Genomic DNA, 13,919 nt, shown 5'->3' with positions numbered 1-13,919 from the left:
GGGACCACATCACTGAGCAAAGTTTTCTTTTTCCCTATTTTCAAAGACAACCCAGATGTACTCAAAGCACCATAAAAGTCTAGTGTGATATTTTGCCTTAAGCACACGCATGCCTTACCCTGTCATTTCCTAACCTGCCAGAAAGGAACATGAATACCCACAAGGGAAGACAGCCTGTGGGTACTTGGTTCTAGCATGCTATCAGAGGTCTGGACTTGTTTCAGAAGCATCCAGCATACCCCACCCAGCACCGTCTGACTTTCCACTAATGGGCCCAAAGAGGGCACTTGCTCATGTGGCCTCCATCCTGAGACAGAAGTGCTGTGAGGAGTCAGAGTGACAGATCTTCCAGGAGAGTGATGGGCCCAGCAGAGGAATAGGGAAGGGACTTAGCTACCGCAGAAATGTCACTTCGGGAGCTCTCCTGAAAGGAGAGCTCCAGGCTGCTGACCCCAGCTGTATCACCAGGGCAGCGCCGATGTGCTGAAGCATCGATGACTACGTCAGGTAGTCAGGACTTGGGGCTCCTGGAGGAAGGGTGAAGGGTCACGGGTTCCACCGATGCCCCTCCTCAGGCAACTGGGACGTCTAGGGCTGAACCTCTGCCTTTTTGAAACAAACCCAAGAAAAAAATACCCCTGCCTGAAAGACAGAGAAGACTGGAGGCATCTTCTCTTTAGCAGGGTCCAAGTGCCTGAGCCTGGATCCTGGTTACACTGGGGTCACTGGGCATTGTAGAGTTGAAGGGCAGGCATTGCCCCTCGTGGTCCCACCTCCCTGTTCTCTTGCTCACGGTCCATTCAGAGCAATTCAGCGACTATCACCTGACTACTTACCGTGTGCCCGGCGTTGCATAAGGTGCCAGGATAAGCTTAAGACTTTGTTCCTGGTCTCCAGGAGATTAGAACTGTCTCGGTCTCAGCTAGTAACAACCAGCTTTTTGAAAGCACTTCTTATTAATGTATAATACATGGGGTGCCTGGGTGGCTCAGTCTGTTAGGTGGAGGACTTTTGGTTTCAGCTCAGGTCATGATTTCACGGCTCGTGGCTTGGAGCCCCGCGTCGGGCTCCTTCCTGACAGTACTGACAGCCGGAGAGTCTCTCTCCCTCTCTCTGCCCCTCCCCTGCTCGTATTCTCCGTCTCTCTCTCTCAAAAATAAATAAGCTTATTCATGTATAATATACATATGGAAAAGTGCACATTATCCTAAGTATGTGAAACTCAGCTCATCCAGTTTTCACAAACCAAAACTAGTGCCCACGTCAAGAATAGAACGTTATCAGAAGCCCAGAAGCCCTCCCCTCCCCTTTCCAGTCACTCACTACTCACCACCCTAAGATAACCTGACTTCTAGTAGCAGCCAAATAGTATTGAGTGTGCCTTATGCACCAGGCGCTGGTATAAGCACATCGACTGGCTCATTTAACTCTCACCCATGGATACGAAGGGACCACAAGTGGAGCACACAGCTAGCAGTTGGGAGAGTCTAACTTTGAACCCAGATGGTTTGTCTCCAGAGCCCTCTTCCTTGACTACTGGCCCTGACATTGCCTCTCCTGGAAGCAAGCAGATCCCACCCAGGAAGCGCTGCGATAGCAATGCTGGGGATGAGGGGGCTGGAGCCAGGCCTTAAGGAATGCATAGGGGTGCCCCTAGCAGATAAAGGGAGTAGGGAAGCAGAGTCAGGAAGTGCAGGGGTCCTGTGCGGTGAAAGCAGGGTGAATGGAGGCAGGTGAGGGCGGGCACACGAAAGGCTTGTTGGAGCAGGATTCCGAACAGCATCGGGTGTTGTGACTTTGCCAGGGCAGGGAGGGACTTGCTGCAGACAGGGTCAGCCCCCAGGAGTCAGGCTGCACACGACCTGCTTGCTTCCTTGGCTCAGGAGCGTGGCGCAGAATAGGACCCAGACTCACCAGGAGCGTCCTGGGCTTGGCCTCTAGCCAGTTATGCATTTTTGATTGTAGAAGCTTAAGGGCTATGCATAATATTGTGGTTGTTTTCGCGCGTGTTTGGATAGGATTAAAAAAAAGAAAAAAGTCCGTTCCCACGTTTTGAGATTCTTTTTAACCCAGATGTCAGGAAAGGGAAATAATCAATCTCAAAGATAATTGACAACATGGAGGATAAAAAGAGAAGATAGCCTCACGGAAAGTCTGCGTGGGTCAAGCGCTCTCCATGTGCAAGACCGTAGGTGGGTGCGGGGGCGGCAGCACTCGAATAGCAGCAGCAGGGCGACCAATGTAGGGAAAGGAGAAGGGGTGGTGGTGTCCACTTGGGATGCCTAGGAAGGCTGCTAGGAGACGGTGAGCCTTGATGGAGAGGTGTGACTCGGACATGGGGCAGGAGGCGAGGCGAGAGGTCGTTAGGCAGAAGTATCCAAGTGAGAAAGCCAAGCCGCAGCCAGAACTTTTGGACACCAGGGTTAGACCCCGAGGAGTGGGCGGAGGCCCTGGAACTCCAGCTAAAGAGGTGGGGCCCTGCGCCGCCGGCAAGGGAGTCCCGGACGCTCCTGAACTCCCAGGGGGCCCGCCATCCACCATCCCTAGCAGACATCCGCGGCCGCGCCCCGGCCGACGCCCGTGCACCTCTGCACTGCCGCCCGAGGACTTGCCCCGCGCCCTCGCGGCCTGGGCGGGCTCGCCGCGCCCCGCGCCCCTCCTTCCCGCCCAGCCTTCCGCGCTCCCCCGCTCGCCGCTCAGCGCAGCGCCGGCTCCTCCCGCGGCTGCATTGCAGACGCCGCCGCCGCAGGGCGCGCCGGGGCCGCGCCGGGAGCCGAGCCCGGGTAAGCTGGGCCCCTGGGCGCGGGTCCCGCGCGCGGACCCGACGGCGCCGCGCGGCCGGGAGTCGGCGGGCCGGCCGCGCGGCGGCTCCGCCGGGCCTTGCAAGCGCGGCCCGATCGCCCCCGCCGCGCGGGTCCGGGAGGAAGCCTCTCGGGGCCGTGGGCCCGGGGGAGCGGGCGCGGCCGTCGGGCTTGGGGCCGTCCCTGCCTTCGAGGGGACCGCGGCCCACCCCCTAGCGGACCTCCCCGACTCAGGGCGCGGAGCAGGCGGCGGCGTCGCGAGGGGCCGTGGCCCGCCAGGGCCCGGAGTGCGGGCGCCCGGGGCCGCGGGGCCGCGCTCCGCCCGCACCCTCCGGGCCCGGCCGCCCGCCGTCCAGCGCGGCGCCGCGCGGCTCCGGCGCAGTTCCGGCGCAGTCCCCGCGCCGAGCGGCTCCGCGCCCCACACCTGCCTCTGCCCGGCTCCGGGTGACGTGGCGCCCTCCGATTGGCGCGCGCGGCCTGGCGGGCGGGGCCGCGGCCGGTGAGCTCACCGCCGCGCCCCGCCATTGGCCCGGGCGGCGCACTCGGGCTGTGGCGGGGAGACAGCGGTACCCGGAGCCCGAGTCGTTCCAGCTGCGGCGTGTGGAGCTGAGCGGGTCGGGGCCGGGCTAGGCTGTCGGGGCCGGGCCGGGCGGGGCCGCGCGGGAGAGGAGGAGGAACGCAGAGGCGGCTCGGCGCCAGCGCGACCGAGCGGTGGCCGTGCTCTCCAAGTCCGAGTGAGTGTGCGTGCGGCCGAGGGGAGAGTCGGCCGGGCGCGTGCGGGGCGAGGGCGGCGGCCGGCGGGGGCGCGCGGGGCGGCGGGGGCGCGCGGGGGCGGGGCCGGGGGCGGGCGCGCGCGGCGGCCGGGGCGTGGGGGGCGCGCGTGTTGGCGTGAGGGGGCGCGGGGCGTGTGAGGGCAGCGGGTGCGAGGACACGCGCGGCGGCGGAGGGGGAGGGAGCGCGAGGGGCGCGCGAGCTCACGCGAGCGGGCAGTGTTTTGGCGCGTGAGTGTGCGTGGGTCCCGCGTGTGTTTACGGCGCGGGTGCGAGGGCGGGGGTGTTTGGCCGAGCGTGAGCGGCGCTTGTTGATGGAGCGGGTGTGCGAACACGCGCGTCTGCGGAGCGAGTGGGGAGGAAGCGCTCGTGGGGATGGAGAGCGCGAGGGGACCGGGCGTGTTTGGACGCGTGAGTGCGCGGGGCCGGCGTGGGAGCGAGCGTGTCCGTGAGGAGGTGGGTTGGGGAGTGGGCGTGAGATCACGCGTGTTCCTGGGGCGCGTGGGGGTGTGGGGGAACGTGAGGAGCGAGGCCGAGCGCGCGCGTGTCGATGCGAGGCAGCGAGGGCGGGAGCGGGTGTGAGGACACGCGTGTGTGCGCGAGGGAGTGGAGTGTTTGGGTGAGTGGCGGTCTGGGGGCGCGCGTGCGGGGAGTGGCCGCGGCGGGCGGGGGCGGCGGGGCGCGAGCCGCGCGGGCGCCCACGGGGCCGCCGACTGGTTTTTGTCTGCGAGGCGCAGCTCGGCGGCGGGCTTTTCGGATCCAGAGCCCTCTCCCGCGGCTGGGCGCGGGGAGAGGGCGGGGGATAGGGGCCCCTCGGCGGGAAGTTGGGGGGGGGGGGCAGACAGGTGTCCCTCGGCGGGGAGAGGGCGGGGGACAGGTGCCCCTTGGCGGCGGGGGAGGGCAGGTGCCCTCTCTGCGAGTAGCGGGGACAGGTGCTCGCCCCCTCGGCGGGGAAAGGGGGCACAGGTGCCCCTCGGCGGGGAGGAGGGGGAGACAGGTGCCCACTCAGCGGGGCGCGAGGAGAAGGAGGAGAACACGTGCTCCTTGGCGGGGACTGTGGGGCACTGGTACCCCTCGGCGGGGAGAGTTGGGGCAGGTGCCCCCTCGGCAGGGAGAGAGGCGGGGAAAGGGGACGGGATAGGTTCCGTTTCTGCGGGGGGGTGGGGGGGGGGGAAGGGAGAGGGCCCAAGACTGGTGTTCCCTCCGCGGGAAGAGAAGATCCGGAAAGGAGCCCCTTTCGCGGGGAGAGGAGAGAAGGGTCGGGACGTGTGCCCCTTCCGCGGGGCGCTGGGAAAGGGGCCGGGACAGCACCGAGCTCGGCCCCAGGCGCCTCTGCGGGACTAGGCGGTTGGAGGCTGCCTTTCCTAAGCAAGCCAATGGAGTGAATGAACGTCTTATTAATCTGTGCGTAGAACCGGCGGGGAAAGTTGGTTGAGTTCAGAGACTAAGAGGTTTGGAAGAACTCGCGAGTTTGGCTTAACCTGCAGACCAGGACAGGAGAGGCACAGTGACCCTTGCTTCCACCAGCCACTCTCAGATGGGCTGGAATACAGACTCCGTGTGGCCTTCTTGCACTTAGAGGATCTCCCGTGGTTTGATTTAGGTAGTGCACAACTTTAAGAGGTGGCTGTGATGACATTCAAATGTTGAGACTTTTTCAATCTCCATAGGTCTCTGTAGGCATCAAAACAAATTTCCGAAACTGCAGTGCTCTTGCAAAGCGTCTTCTTAAATCAACTCGTTCACCAGGGAATGATGACAATTTTAGTCTATTTTATATTTTGTCCACTATTGCTTGGTATGATTTCTGCTGATTAACCTGAAGTGTCTAATTAGCAAAGCAGATTCAGTGAACGTGAGAAGTGCTCTTAAATATCACAGAAGAGCCTCACGTATTTGTTTGGTTGTGTGCATTCTGTTTCTTTCACCAGTGAAGCCAAACCCTGAAATTTTAAAATTGTGCTCCCCCCCCCCCCAAATTTTGTCATATGTGGTCAGGTGGCTCGCTGTGTGTAAAGGAGTTCTTTTTTCTTTCTGCATGAAGGAATTTTACAGAGTTTTCCTAGAGAAACTGTGTTGTATGGAGAAACTACTGCCTGGGAACGTGATAGAAATACATGAAGCGGTAGCATTTTTCATGGCGTGTGTTTATGGGAAAATATTATTTTAAGACCAACATTAGACAATAGCAAATAAGCTTATGTGTATTCTTTTCCTTGTATAGATTTAGGGAGTAATAATGTTTAATGTTCTAGAAAATAACACTTATTTACAGGATATGTGTTTCCCAAATAAATTTAGCCTAGGAGTGAAAAAGGGAAGGAGCGCTGGTGTGAATATCTAAGGGGCCTCTGTTCAGTCATCCTGATTAATTACTAATTCCCTTGCAAACAAAGTGGAAACACAGTATTTAATGCAGTGGTGAATAACAACAGTGTACTATTTAAAGAGTTGTTTAAATCAACTTTTCTGCTTCTGCCAGGCACACACATGGATACATGGTTGTTTTCTCTAGGACTCTGCTGGGCCATCTTGTCCATATTAGCAGCTGTCGCTGCTGCAGTGTATTCATGTTGGACTGTTCTAGAGAGCATAGGCATAGAGAGCAGGTGGAACTAAGGATTTTTTTTTTTTTTTTTTTTACTTCGTGTCAGATAGCGATGTTAAAGAATCCGCTGACGTTGAGCACCTCCCCCCGCCCTCCACCCCAGTGAAAGCTGTGAAGCCCATAGTGACGGCTAAGGTTCGGGTGCTCTCTCAAAGCCCTCATCTGGCAGCGCAGGGAATGTGCCTTTGGGGGATCTAGAGTTAACTCTGGGCACCATCATAATTTTGCTGCTGTCTTAATCATTGCTGTTGGGAACTTCCGAAGCTGCAGAAATGTGCTTGTAGGCCGCCGTTTTTAAACGTTTAAGGCAGAATGGTTAGTACATTTATTTAAAACACAACTTTAGGAATCACCCAGAAAGGTCAGTAAAGACCATTTTGTTAAACTTGGCACAGTGCTCTAGCTGGTGCGGTGGTTTCTGGAAGTCCTTTATTCTTATTTCCCGCCCCTCTTCCAACTGTTCATTGTGTATCCGTCATGTCTTCTCAAATTTAAAGGGCATTGCTTTCTCTGGCTTCCAGTGGCTGAATATTTGTATACCATCGATCTTTTCAAAAAGACTCTCTTAGTGGTGCCAAGTTTTCATTGTTAAATACCAACCACGGTATCCTGTCGCGGTACATAAGCCGACGATTTGGGAACATATTTCAGTTATGTATCGCTTTGCCAACATGTGATGCAGTTTGTGTAAACCTCACCTGTTTTTTTTTTCTCTTTTAAGTGATTTAAGGGAGCTTACAGAGATGCAGGCATACCTCGCTCTGTTGTGCTGCTCTGTGTCACATGTCACTGATCAGGCACGTTTTACAAAGTGAAGGTTTGCGGCCACCCTGCTCAGGAAGGAGGGAGTCGTCAGCACCATTTTCCCCACAGCATTTGGTCCCTTCATGTCTCTGTCACGTTTTGGTAATTCTTGCAATTAAAACTTTTTTTTTTATCATTATTCTATTTGTTAATGGTGACCTGTGATCCGTGATTATGACTGGCTGAACGCTTAACTGATGGTTACCATTTTTTAGCAGCGATTTTTAATTAAGGTATGTAGTTTTTTTAGACGTAATGCTATTGCACACTTAATAGACTATAGTGTGAAAATAACTTCTATGTTCAGTGAGTTTATCTGACTCGTTTGATGGCGATATTCACTTTATTGTGATGGTCTACAACCAGACCCACAATACCTCCAAGGTATGGCTGTCTATATTACACAGTGAAGCAAGATAAAAATGGATGAAATAAAGAAGGATGAGGCAGAAAGAAAGCGAGGCTCCAGGAAAGCGAAATGTGAAATGGGGGTTCTAATGAGGTTAGTAACATTCATTGCATCAAATCTCATGTACTTTCTGGAGGCAGGCCGTAAAGTGCATTCTGGGCTTTCTGGCAAGCACAGACATGATGTAGGGCTCACTTTGTCTTTCTCACACCTGACATGGATTTTCTTAAATTCCATGTAAGATCTGACAGCCCACCAAGACTTTTCTGTGGTGACGGGAGAAGCCCAGACGGGATGCACTGAACGACATTGAAGGCCGCGTGTCCCTATTAGTCACATTTAACAAGTGCCGGGGAGCCTGCTGTGGGTGTCAGCACCTAATAGCATGAAGATTGGAGATAGCTCATGATCGTGAAGACCATCACAGACGGTCTTGTCCCCATCCTGCGTGGATTGCCCTGAAGTCAAAGTCAAATGACGATCTTCCTTTGCTTTTCTCTGACACTGGGCAGGGGTTAACGCACAGCAGGCAGGCAAGGAGATGCCTTTACTGTCAGGAAATAGTTACGCTCCCCCACCCCCACCCCCGCCCCAAGCAGTGTAGCACAGAGGCTTGTTATAACCATGGTACCATACTTTGTAAATAGTGTCTTCGCCCTTTTTTTTTTTTTTTTTTTAAACCATTGGGAGTGAGTGCGTTAACAATGCCTATATGATTTTCCTTGATGCTTTATTTCAGGAAAGCTCCTTTCGTGTGCTAACACGTTTTACTTTTGAAAATACCATGGTTCCTATAAATGGTTTAATTTTACATTGTCTTGTCAAGCACCGAACATAGAGCATAGCTTTAGACGTGTGACATATAGGAAGATCGATCAGTGAACACATTTTTTTAAAGTACCAGTTGTATGTCAACTGTTAAGCAGATTATAACATTATTATTACTTTGAAGAAGGTAAAGTATGGAAGGAATTTAATCAGAGTACATGTTCATAGGAGTTAAGCTAGTGATGCTAAACTTCTGTAACATTTTTGTAGTATTGAAAGTAATGGGAAATAACCTAAGTTCTTCCAAATACATTAAATTAACATTCATCAGCTGCCAGGACTAACTAGTCTCTCCGTATCTGTCCCCTTTCTTCTGCCTGCCATTGACCAGCCTCCGAATCTGGCCCCACTCTCTTAGCCAGCCTTCCCGTGTGCCCTGACAACAACTCAATATTCTAAATTCTCTGAGCCTAACTCAAGTCTTATCTCATCAGACGCCTTTTCCCTCACCTCCCAGCTTAGATTATCGGCTCCTTGTGGGGGCAGGGAGGCACGTCAACTCTTCCCTTCCCCGCTCCACCTAGCGTAACGAAGCCTGGGAGCTGGAGTTTCGTAACCACTGCCCGCTGACAAGCTGACACGTGTAGTGTGACTTATTGGATACGGCAGGGGGGATGTGATGAGGGTGTGTTTCCTCAGGCCGAGAGCAAACCTGACCATCACCCTGCTTCTCGCACCAGTTTAGTCTTGTCTGCTAGTCATTTGGACACAGATGCCACAGGATCTCCCAGGCAGAGCCGTTCAAAGTCCCTAGGGGATTGGGGTTTTCACGTAAGGGGTCTCGGAGAGTCCTGGCCTGTCCCCGTGTAAAATAGCTAGGTCTGACACCTGCATCATCTTTCCGGCTTTCTTACGATTGGCCAGAAGCTTGCCATCTAGGAATGGGTATCGGTAACAGCTGTTTGCTTTAATATAATACAGTAGGATGAGTACCAGGGTGTTTTGTTTTGTTTTTTCCAGCTCTACCACTCAGTAAGTGAGAAATCTCAGGGAAGTCACCTTGTATCTCTGCATCAGGGCCTTACCTGTTTTCTAAATCTATGAGGAGTGATTCAGGAAATTAATGTAGTGGTCAGCATCCTCACTTTTTAAAATCAGAGTACCTGGTATGGGATTTGGGAAGTTTTTGTTTCAGGGGCACATGCACACACGCGTGTATGGGTGTGTGTGTGTGTGTGTGTGTGTGTGTGTGTGTGTGTGTGTGTACTGGGTTCTGATTCTTTCTCTGGGACACAGGCAAAAACTACTGAAAGCCCCTGAACCAGAGAATTCCTGAGTTCTCTTTAAATCTTAGTGTTCTACAGCGATTCTCTTCCATGGGATGTGTCTGTTACAACAGTTGATTTGGCAGTAACCTAAGGCTGCACGAGCGTAGATAACCGCCGTGGGTACAGAATTCAACGGCAGATGGTCTCCAGCGAGACTGGAGTGCAGAATTGTCTTTTTCTGATTTCTTCAGGTAATCAAAATGTTTCAAAAAAGCATGACGGCTTATTTCCATCACAACTTTCCCCATGTTTTACAGAGAGATTCCAATGATACTTTGGCACTACTGAGGTACAGGTGATTAATATTTGACTATTTTTTTGTTTGTAAATGGGAGCAGACTTTCCCAGTATTCATTTAGTGAAAGGATTCACATTTCAATTAGTAGAGTCACCTTACAGTCCTCTGCAAGTAACAGAACTCCAACTCAGACGGGCTAAAGCATAAAAGGGAATTTATTGACTTTTAGGAGATCTGGTTTTGGAGTTATCTTCAGGCACAACTGGTTCCAGATGCTCAAGTGATATCCTTAGGGACCCATCTCCCCCTCTGTTGACTCTACTCTCTTCTATGTTGATTTGACTCTCATTTCCACAGCATAGCGGGATGGACTCCTCAAAGCTCCAGGTTTATATCTTGCCAATTTAGCAAACGTATCCGGGAAAACAGCGCATCTCTGTCAGTTGTTCCGGGAAATGTTCTGTTCTTGGCTCAGCTGGACTCATGTGTCCAATCACCGGATTAGGAGGAGGCCGTACTCTCGTTAGCAAGGCCTGACTCTCCCTCCCTGGGAACAAGTGTTGGGGTCAGCACCACCTGAACTCTGCAGAGGACAGGAGCATCTCCCAAAGGAGAAACAAGGGAGGCTAGCCAGGCATCTGGGAGGAAGCCGGTACTTTGTGATGTTCAGCCTCGATGGTCACGTTCCTAAAGAAAGCACCATTCATCCTGAAACCACAGAAACTCGTCATCAGGCGGAGTCCGTGATTTTATCCTCACGGTCTCATCTTAAAGGAGAAGACACCAGAACCCTCACCTTTTATTAGGTGCTGACTAACAGTTCCTAGGACCATTTTCAGAAAATGTGATTCAAGTCCTTAATATACTATACACTGTGGTTTGGATTAATCCACAAAGAATTCATTTAAATATCCTTTTGTTTTTTCTAATGAAAGAAACCATTCATTCTACTCCAGCCAGAATCCATCCCCTGGGCGTGTGTGTGTGTGTGTGTGTGTGTGTGTGTGTGTGTGTGTGTGAGAAAGATGTTTTATCTAATAGTGTAAAAAAATAGGAAGTGCCCAGCCTGAAACTGATGGTGTTCTAAAAACTTACAAGTCAATTGAATAATATTTCCCGGATAAACAGTACAACAAATGGTAAGTATGTTCCCAGGCTTGCCTGAGAAGGGAAACCTTTTGAACCCATGATAGATACTCAGCATTTATAGGAGAAAAATATTAAAATAATACAAGTGCATGTATGTATCACATTATATACTGTAAAACACTGAACTGTATAATCTACATAATATATAGCCTACACTTACATGTTCCAAAATAGATGAGTGAACTTGATATTTTCATATTAAATGATGTCACTCAAATATACATGTAAAATAACTTCAGTAAATAGAACTTCTTTGCGAAGTTTTTTTTCTTAATTTTTCAAGTTTATGTACGTATTTTGAGAGAGCGTGTGAACAGGGAGGGGGCAGAGAGAGAGGGAGAGAGGGAATCCCAAGCAGGCTCCACTCTGTCAGCACAGAGCCTGACATAGGGCTTGAACTCACAAACCGTGAGATCATGACCTGAGCCGAAATCAAGAATCGATGTTTAACCGACTGAGCCACCCAGGCTCCCCTTTGGTGAAGATTCTTAATTTTTTTTAAATATTTATTATTTGAGAAAGACACAGAGAGCAAGCAGGGAAGGAGCGAGAGGGAGGGAGACACAGAATCTGAAGCAGGCTCCAGGCTCCGAGCTGCCAGCACAGAGCCTGACGCGGGGCTCGAACCCACAGACTGCGAGATCATGACCTGAGCCGAAGTCGGCCGCCCAGCTGACTAAGCCACCCAGGCGCCCCAATGAAGATTCTTAATTCATAGGGTAGAACTCAGAATGGTCCTCTGAAATTACAAAGACTAGGTCTCCAACTTTTTGGAAGAAAGAAATTTAAGTTTCTTGATAACATAACCCTAACGTTATTCTTATTATCAATTGTAATTGAAATCTTATTTTTACTCTCAAATGGCACAAAGAGAAGAGAGAGTTGAGAGAAGCCCTTCTGAGGTATCTTGAAGGCTGGAACAGCGGGAGGGACGGACGGTGTGGGTTGGGGAGGTGGTTGTGTGTGACAGAACGAACCATCAGAGGAACCATCAGACCAGTTCCTGGGTGACGCTCACCCTTGACCCACATAACTTTATCCAGGTCCGTGGCCGGTTGGCGTGGCGCCTGTGCCCTGCCTGGTGAGTGAAGAAGGAAGATGAAGCGTGTGGTCCAGGGACTTCCTCACCAGGGACCGACCGTATCGGGGTGCTCTTTAGGACTAGTGTCAGTCCCTAACCTCTTCTGTGGGAACATGGGTTACAGGAAATGCTTATAATAAGCTCTCCTCGCCCCATGCCGGAAGGTTCAGATACGTTTAGGAAGCATGCCTACTGGCTCTCCGCCAGCAATTTCTAGCTCCTGTAAGCATGTTAGGGTTCAGAAAAAGTCCTACATTAACAAAATGCATATGTATTTAGTTGTGTTTAACCTAGGAATCCCAAAACATCCTGACACGGCATTTTGTCGCTGTGGTCTCCTGAGTGACCTCTCGTGGAAAATGTTCCATAGCACGCAGTTTGGGAAACGCTTCAGTGGACCATCCCCACAGCACCGTCCTGAGCCTGGAACCCACGCCCCCGCCCCGTGGGTCTGGGAGTCCCCTGATACTGAATGTACACTTTTGTGCATGTGTACTTTTCTAGGAAAGGGTTTGTAGCTTTCATCACTGAGAGCCCGCGAACAAGAAGGGTAGGAACCATTGTTTCGGGTTCTTTTCTAACAAGGGAGGTCCAGCTTCTGTACGTTTCGTGTCAGCCTAGGGACGTTACTCAGCAGGCACGGTGGGCACTCAGAGGTGGCTCAGGGACGCCGAGGGTGTCGACTGGTAAGCAGGCGGCTGACTAGTCAATTATTAGGCTTATTGTCGAGTAGGTTTAAACACTGGCAGCTACTCCCTTTCCAACGAGAATTGTGGAAAGAAATTACTTTTGCAGAGCACAGCCTTATCATTACACTCCGGATTATTCCCAAACGAGACGACGTATTATTTCATTAGAGTAAAAAGGGTTTTTTTTTTTTGTTTTTTTGTTTTTTTTTTTTTTAAGTTAAGAGCCACTGACCTGTAGAAGAGAAATCCGTTTAGAGCTCCTTAATGATAAACTACTAAAAACCAAATAAATGCAGAAAGCTTTTCCTTTAGGAAATTGAAAACCATCAACTCACCTACTTTTAGATGTAAAAATCAGGATCATAAAATACTGTTCAGGGAAGAGTGAGCAGTAAGTAAGAGACATGCATGGAATAGTTGATGGAATTTCCCCTTGACTTAAATCATCAGAGAGCTGTGAAGTCAGACCACATTGGATCTTTGCAGAAGTGCTTCTGTGAAACAGTGTTTTGGTGTCTGTTAATACTAAATGGCAATAAACAATCCTTTCAAACCCAGTTGACTTTATTACAAGGATGTTGAAGTCTGTCCCATCACCTGCTATCCAAAACGACCGACGGGGATCTCGAAACTGCCTCCTGTCTAGTTTCATTTGCCGCATTCAGCCAAATTTGGGACGCACAATTAAGCATTTTGGAGAATCTCATATGTGTTTTCTGTACAATAGCTTTGTGTGAGTTTTACTTTTTGTGAACCTTGGTCTTAATCTGTTATTAATCGTAAGTATTTTTGTCAGCCACCTCAAACAGGCATACCTGGATCCAGGATTGATAGCAGTTAGGGGAGAACAGGGGAGGAAATAAAGACGTTGAGGAGGAATGGATTGAGACGGAAGGGAGATCGGGAAAATAAGGAAGAGGGGAGACCAGGAGATTGTAGGGATGTGTTAGGGGTTTGTGAGGGATACTCCCCACGTTTAGCACCTGCTGTCCTTTGAGTTGATTATTAATCTTTCTTCCATTACTTAACTGCTCCCTGAATCTTTCGACCAACTATGCTCTGAGTGGGGTGATTAAAGAAGCCTGCTTTGGGGCTTCTGTGAGGACAGTCAGGCAAGGCAACCCCCTCAGCTCTGTGAAATCATGTTGCATCCCCGTTTCGTGGAAAGCACCATACCTCGTTAGCCTTCCCACCTAATCCAAGGGGTGTTGGGATACTGGCCTCAATAATACATTCGTTTAGGCCTCACTGATTGGGAATTTGCAGAAATTTGA

General features: G+C 51.3%; 2 protein-coding genes across 19 annotated transcripts in view; both read left to right on the top strand.

The window, feature by feature from the left end:
• VAMP3 (vesicle associated membrane protein 3) overlaps positions 1 to 13,919 on the top strand; it is a 160,711-nt gene that overhangs the window by 93,065 nt on the left and 53,727 nt on the right. The gene's annotated exons all lie outside the window — the stretch shown is intronic.
• Positions 1 to 13,919, top strand: part of CAMTA1 (calmodulin binding transcription activator 1) — an 852,124-nt gene that overhangs the window by 795,400 nt on the left and 42,805 nt on the right. Inside the window, exon 1 of one of the 18 annotated variants that reach the window (XM_078452490.2) lies at positions 3,345 to 3,535. The exons of 16 other annotated variants lie outside the window; for them this stretch is intronic. The gene's annotated coding sequence lies outside the window, so the exon portion shown is untranslated. Of the gene's footprint in view, positions 1 to 3,344; positions 3,536 to 3,743; positions 4,028 to 13,919 lie in introns of those variants that run through there. One more of the 18 variants, XM_078452491.2, reaches the window with a different exon arrangement.

Source organism: Panthera onca, chromosome C1 (assembly GCF_046562875.1).
Source record: "Panthera onca isolate mPanOnc1 chromosome C1, mPanOnc1 haplotype 2, whole genome shotgun sequence".
NCBI lineage: Eukaryota > Metazoa > Chordata > Mammalia > Carnivora > Felidae > Panthera > Panthera onca.
This window is presented reverse-complemented; position numbering and strand designations above follow the sequence as displayed.